Raw genomic sequence first — 8016 nt, 5'->3', positions numbered from 1 at the left:
GTGTTAGCCAGGATGGTCTCGATTTCCTGACCTCGTGATCCGCCCGTCTCGGCCTCCCAAAGTGCTGGGATTACAGGCTTGAGCCACCGCGCCTGGCCTAATCTTCCATTTTCATTGAGCAGTATCCTAAGACTGTTTTACATGAGTCAGTTAAGGGATAATCTGGAGTGCTTTGAGGCTAACGTTGAAAACGGAAATATCTTCAGGTAGATACTTGAGATGAAATTGTTGAAGAAATGGTTTGTCACGTATGCATTTCCCACACAGAGTTAAACCTCTCTTCTCATAGGGTTTTATGGAATCCCACTGGAAGTAATAGCTACTGGGCACATTCAAAAGTATATTTACTGCTATAATGGAAAAGGAAATATCCTCAGACAAAAACTGGAAAGAAACTTTCTGTGAAACTGCTTTGTGACAGATCTATCTATTCATCTCATATTGATGAATCTGTTTTTCTATTACAAAGTTTTGAAACTGCATCATGGATGGATTGGTGAAGGGACATTCTGGATCACATGGAGGCTGATAGGGAAATAGGAGATATCTTCAGATAACAATTGGAGAAAAACTTTCTGAGAAACTGCTCTGTGATGTCTGCATTCCACTCAGGGAGATATACCTCTTTTCTCACAAGACAGTGTTTGAGCACTGTTCCTGTCAAAGTGAAAAAGAGATATTTTGCAGTGTATTGAAGACTCTGGTGAAAATTGAAATATTCGGAAATAAAACCCTGAAAAAACGGTTCCAAGGAACTGCTCTCTGACGTCTACATTCATTTCAGAGTGTCAAAGCTTATGCTAAGACGCCCACCTTGGAAAATCTGTCTTTGAGGAAATTGTGAAAGGATATTAAGTGACACCCAGAGGCTTTTGTTGTGAAAGGAAACGTCACAATGAAAACTGGAGAGAAGCTATCGGAGCAACTGCTTTGTGATGTGTGTATTCATCTCATAGAGATAAAACGTTCTTTGTATTGAGAAGTTTTAAATCGCTGTTCCTGTGATACTTGAGAAAGGACATTTGGAAACGCTCATAATAATATGCTGAAAAAGAAATACCATCCGATAAACGCCAGAAGGAAACTGTCTGTGAAACTTCTCTAGGTTGCTTGAATTCCACTCACACAGTTATGCAACTGTTTTCATTGAGCAGTATTGTAACATTGTTTTAGGTTAATCAGTGAAGGGATACTCGGGAGCGATTTGAGGTTTCCAGTGAAAACAGAAATATCTTTAGATAGATACTGGAGGAAGATTTCCGAGGAGCGGCCTTGTGATGTGCGCATTCTACTCGCAGAGATATGCTTTTCTTCTCATAGAGTAATGGGAAATCCCATTTGGAGAAAATGTGACCAGGGGATATTTGGGAGTATATGAAAGGCTATGGTGAAAAAGGAACATTCCTCAGACAAATATTGGAGAGAAGCTTTCTGAGAAAGTGCTTTGTGATAGATATGGCTATTCATTTCACATGGATATAACTTTCTTTCTATTACGTAGTTTTGAAACTGCATCATGGAGGGATTCGTGAAGGGACAATAGGCAGGACATTCATGCGTATGGTGGAAAGGGAGTTATCTTCACATACAAACTGGAAGAAAGCTGTCTGAGAATGTGCTTTGAGATGTGGGCATTCCACTCAGGGATTTCTACCTCTTTTCTCATAAGGCAATGTTTGAACACTGTTCCTGTAAAACTGAAAAACTGACATTTTGCAGCGCATTGAAGACTATGGCAAAAGTGAAATATCCTGAAATAAAACCCAGGAAGAAGGATTGCAAGAAACTGCACTCTGACGTGTGCATTCATTTCAGAGAGTGAAAGTTTACACTTCATTGCCCCATTTGGAAACTCTGTCTTTGAAGAATCTGTGAAGGGATATTAAGTGATGCTCGGAGGCTTGTGGTGAGAAAGGAAACGCCTTCTGATTAAAACTTGCAAGAATCTTTTGGATTAACTCCTTTGTAGTAAGTGTATTGATCTCCTAGAATTAAATCATTCTTTGGATTGAGCAGTTTGAACTTACTGTTTCTGTGGAACCTGAGAAAGGACGTTTGGGAATGCTCTTAAGAATATGCTGAAAAAGAAATACCCTCTGATAAAAAACAGAAGAAAACTTTCTGTGAAACTCCACTTCATCATGTGAAGTCCACTCGCACAGTTAAGCTTCTGTTTTCATTGAGAAGTATTCTAACACTGTTTTTGTTTAGTCTGTGAAGTAATATGCTGCAGCACTCTGAGGCTTTTGGTGAAAAAGGAAACAACATCAGATACATACAACGGAGAAGATTTCTAAGGAGCTATTTTGAGACATGTGCATTCCACTCACAGGGTTATACTTTTTTTCTCCTAGAAGTTAGGGGAATCCCATTTGGAGAAAGAGCTAGAAGGGGACATTCGGGAACATAGGGACTGCTATGGTGAAAAAGGAAATATCATCAGACAAAAACTGGAAAGAAGCATCCTGTGAAACTGCATTGTGGTAGATATGTCTATTCACCTCCCATAGATAAAATTTTTCTATTATGCTGTTTTGAAACTACGTAATGGATGGAAACGCGAAGGGATATTAGGGAGCACATTCAGGCCTGTGGCGAAATATGAGATATCTTCACATAAAAACTGGAGAGAGGCTTTCTGAGAAACTGCTTTTTGATGTGTGCATTCCACTCTGGGAATTATACCTCTTTTCTCATAAGGCACTTTTTCAACACTGTTCCTGTCATACTGAAAAAGGGATATTTTGCAGTGAATTGAAGACTTTGCCGAAATGTAAAATAGCCTGAATTAAAACCAGGAAAGAAGCAGTCTAAGAAACTCCTCTCCGACATGTGCATTCGTTTGAGAGAGTTAAAGCTTACACTACGTTGCCCAGTTTGGAAGCTCTGTCTTTGAGGAATTTGTGATGGGACATTAAGTGGTTCCCCTAGGCTTGTGGTGAGAAAGGAAACGTCTTCCAATGAAAACTGCAGAGAAGTTTTCACAGCAACTGCTTTGTGATGTGTGTAATCATCTCATAGAGTTAAAACATTGTTTGGAATGAGCAGTTTGATATCTCTGTTTCTTTGTAACCTGAGCAAGGACATTTGGGAACGCTCTCAAGAATATGTGAAAAAGAAAAACCTTCCAATAAAAAAGAGAAAGAAACACTCTGGGATACTACTCTAGGTCACGTGAATTTCACTCGCACAGTAAATCTTCTGTTTTCATTGAACATTATTCTAACACTGTTTTAGGTGAGTTTGCTAAGGGATACTCGGGAGCACTTTGAGGCTTATGGTGAAAAGTAAAACGTCTTCAGATAGATCCTGGAGAGAAGATATTTGAGGAGCTCCTTTGTGACCTGTGAATTCCACTCATACAGTTATAGTTTTCTTCTCATAGAGTATTGCAGAATCCCGTTTGGAGAAATCGCTACTAGGGGACATTCAAGAGTGTATGGATGGCTATGGTGAAAAAGGAAATATACTCAGAAAAAAACTGGAAAGAAGTTTTCTGTGAAACTGCTATGTGATAGATATGTCTATTCATATCACATAGAGAAAATTTTTTGTATAATACGCAGTTTTGAAAGTGCGTCATGAGCAGATTCTCGAAGGGACATTGGGAGCACATTCAGGCGTACGGTGTAAAAGGAGATATCGACAGAAAAAAATGGAGAGAAGCTTTTTTAGAAACTGCTTTGTGGTGTGTGCATTCCACTGAGGGAGTTATACCTCTTTCATCCTAAGGCAGTTTTTGAAGAAGGTTCTTCTGTAAGTGAAAAAGTGATATTTAGCAATGCGTTGAAATCTATCATGACAAGTGAAATATCCTGAAATAAAACCCAGCAAGAAGCGTTCCAAGGATATGCTCTCTAACGTGTGCATTCATTTCAGAGATTTAAAGCTTACACCACATTGCCCAGTTTGGAAGCTGTGTCGTTGAGGAATCTTTGAGGTGTTATTAAGAGTCATCACTGGGCTTGTGGTGAGTAAGGAAAATACTTCCGATGAAAACTGGTAAGAAGCGTGTGGAGCAGCTGCTTTGTGATGTGTGTATTCATCTCATAGAGTTACATCATTCTTTTGATTGAGCAGTTTGAAATCACTGTTTCTGGGAAACCGGAAGAAGAATATTTGGGAACGCTCATAAGAATATGCAGAAAAAGAAATATCCTCCAATAGAAACCAGAAGGAGACCTTCTGTGAATCTGCTCCAGGTCATATCAAGTCCACTCGCACAGTTAAGCTTCTGTTTTCATTGAGCAGTATTCTAACACTGTTTTCTGTGAGTCAGCTAAGGGATAATTGGGAGCGCTTTGAGACTAACTGTGAAAACGGAAATATCTTCAGATAGATACTCAAGAAGAGATTGATGAAGAAATCCTTTGTGACGTGTGCATTTCCCACACAGAGTTAAACTTTTCTTCTCATACTGGTTTATGGAACCCCGTTGGGAGACATAGCTCCCAGGGACATTCAGGAGTATTTTTACTGCTATGGTGGAAAAGGAAATATCCTCAGACAAAAACTGGAAAGAAACTTTCTGTGAAACTGCCTTGTGACAGATATGTCTATCCATCCCATATAGATAAAACTGTCTTTCTATTACGCAGTTTTGAAACTGCATTATGGACGGATTCGTGAAAGGACATTCTGGAGCACATACAGGCTGGTAGGGAAATAGGAGATATCTCCAGATAACAATTGGTGAGAAAGTTTCTGAGAAACTGCTTTGTGATGTCTGCATTCCACTCAGGGAGTTATGCTTCTTTTCTCACAAGGCAGTGTTTGAACACTGTTCCTGTAAAAGAGAAAAAGAGATATTTTGCTGCGTATTGAAGGTTATGGCGAAAATTGAAATATCTGGAAAAAAAAACAGAAAAAAGTATTCTAAGCAACAGCTCTCTGACGTAAAATTTCATTTCAGAATGTTAAAGCTGACACTAAGTTGCCTGGTTTCGAAACTCTGTCTTTGAAGAAATTGTGAAGGGATATTAAGTGCCACCCCGAGTTTTGTGGTGAAAAAGGAAACGTCTTCTGACGAAAACTGGAGAGAAACTATTGGAGCAACTACTTTATTATGTATATATTCATCTCATAGAGTTAAATCGTTCTTTAGTTTGAGCAGTTTCAAATCGCTGTTTCTGTGATGCCTGAGAAAGGACATTTGGGAACGCTCTTAATAATATGCTGAAAAAGAAATACCAACCAATAAACGCCAGAAGGAAACTGACTGTGAAACTTCTCTAGGTAGCCTGTTTTCCACTCGCATATTTAAGCTTCAGTTTTCATTGAGCAGTATTCTAACAATGTTTTGGGTTAATCAGCTAAGGAATACTCGAGAGAGATTTGAGGCTTCTGGTGAAAACGAAAATATCTTTAGATAGATACTGGAGGAAGATTTACAAGGAGCCGCCTTGTGATGTGTGCATTCTACTCACAGAGATATACTTTTCTTCTCTTAGAGGAATGGGAAATCCCATTTGGAGAAAAAGTGAGCAGGGGACATTCGGGAGTACATAAAAGGCTATGGTGAAAAAGAAACTATCCTCAGACAAAAACTGGAAAGAAGCTTTCTGTGAAACAGCTTTGTGATAGATATGACTATTCATTTCACATGGATAAAACTTTCTTTTATTATGCAATTTTGAAATTGAGTTATGGAGAGATTCATGAAGGGACGTTTGGAAGGACATTCAGGCATACGGTGAAAAGGGAGTTATCTTTGGATAAAAACTGGAGAGAAGCTGTCTGAGAAAGTGCTTTGAGATGTGTGCATTGCACTCAGGGATTTATACCTCTTTTCTCATAAAGCAGTGTTTTAACACTGTTCCTGTAAAACTGAAAAAGTGACATTTGGCAGCAAATTGAAGACTAAGGCGAAAAGTGAAATATCCTGAAATAAAATCCAGAAAGAAGGATTCCAAGAATCTGCACTCTGATGTGTGCATTCATTTCAGGGAGTTAAAGTTTACACTTCGTTGCCCCGTTTGGAAACTCTGTCGTTGAAGAATCTGTGAAGGGATATTTAGTGCCAGCCGGAAGCTTGTGTTTAGAAAGGAAACACCTTCCGATGAGAACTGGACAGAATTATTCAGAGTAACTGCTTTTTAATGTGTGTACACATCTTATAGAATTAAATCATTCTTTAGATTGAGCAGATTCAACTCACTGTTTTTGTGAAACCTGGGAAAGGAGATTTGGTTACGCTCTTAAGAATATGCTGAAAAGGAAATACCTTCTGATAAAAAAACAGAGGAAATTTTTGTTTGAAACTGCTCTTTGTCACGTGACGTCCACTCGAACAGTTAAGCTTCAGTTTTCATTGAGCAGTATTCTAACACTGTTTTTGTTTAGTCTGTGAAGTGATATGCAGGAGTGCTCTGAGGCTTTGAAAAAGGAAACAACTACAGATACATACTGGAGAGAAGATTTCCGAGGAGCTCTTTTGTGACATGTGCATTCCACTCACAGGGTTGTACTTTTTTCCCACTCGAAGATTGGGGAATCCCATTTGGAGAAAGAGCTACAAGGGGATATTCGGGAATATATGGACTACTATGGTGAAAAAGGAAATATCATTAGACAAAAACTGGAAAGAAGCTTTCTGTGAAACTGCGTTGTGATAGATATGTCTATTCACCTTCCATAGATAAAACTTTTTTCTATTATGCAGTTTGGAAACTACATAATGGACAGAAACGCGAAGGGACATTAGGGAGCACATTCAGGCCTGTGGTGAAGCCGGAGATATCTTCACATAGAAACTGGAGAGAAGCTTTCTGAGAAAGTGCTTTGTGATGTGTGCATTCCCCTCATGGAATTATACCTCTTTTCTCATAAGGCACATTTTGAATCCTGTTCCTGTAAAACTGAAAAAGGGATATTTTGCAGTGAATTGAAGATGTTGGCGAAATGTGAAATATCCTGAATTAAAACCAGGAAAGGAGCGTTTTCAGAAACTCGTCTCAGATGTGTGCATTCATTTCAGAGAGTTAAAGCTTACATTAGGATGCCCGGTTTGGAATCTCTGTCTTTGCAGAATTTTTGAAGGCATATTAAGTGGTTTCCCTGGGCTTGTGGTGAGAAAGGAAACATCTTCCGATGAGAAGTGCGGAGAAGTTTTCAGAGCAACTGCTTTGTGATGTGCATAATCATCTCGTAGATTTAAATCATGGTTTTGATTGAGCAGTTTGATATGTCTGTTTCTGTAGAACATGAGCAAGGATATTTGGGAACGCTCTCAAGAATATGTGAAATAGAAACACCCTCCAATAAAATGAGAAGGAAACACTCTGTGATATTGCTCCAGGTCACATGAATTCCACTCGCACTGTTAAGCTTCTGTTTTCATTGAGCAGTATTCTACCACTCCTTTCGATGAGTCAGCAAAGGGATACATGGGAGCACTTTGAGGCTTAGGGTGAAAACGAAAATATCTTCAGGCAGATACTGAAGAGAAGATATCTTAGGAGCTGCTTTGTGACCTGTGAATTCTATTCATAGAGTTATAGTTTTCTTCTCATTAAGTGTTGCAGAATCCCACTTGGAGAAAATGCTGCAGGGGACATTCTAGAGTATATGGATGGCTATGGTGTAAAAGAAAACATTCTCAGAGAATAATCGGAAAGAAGCTTTCTGTGAAACCACTATGTGATAGATATGTCTATTCATCTCACATAGAGAAAGTTTTCTGTATATTATGCAGTTTTGAATCTGCGTTTGTACAGATTCGTGAGCAGACATTTGGGAGCACATTCAGGCATACAGCATAAAAGGAGATATTGTCAGACAGAAACTGGATAGAAGTGTTCTGAGAAACTGCTTTGTGGTGTGTGCATTCCACTGAGGGAGTTATACCTCTTTCGTCATAAGGCAGTGTTTGAACAAGGTTCTTCCGAAAGTGAAAAAGTGATATTTTGCAGTGCGTTGTAAACTATTGAGAAAAGTGAAATATCCTGAAATAAAACCCAGAAAAAAGCGTTCCAAGACAATGCTGTCTAACGTGTGCATTCATTTTAGAGCATTAAA

Source organism: Colobus angolensis, unplaced genomic scaffold, assembly GCF_000951035.1.
Source record: "Colobus angolensis palliatus isolate OR3802 unplaced genomic scaffold, Cang.pa_1.0 Scaffold768, whole genome shotgun sequence".
Lineage (NCBI taxonomy): Eukaryota > Metazoa > Chordata > Mammalia > Primates > Cercopithecidae > Colobus > Colobus angolensis.
Note: the sequence above shows the minus strand (reverse complement) of the source record.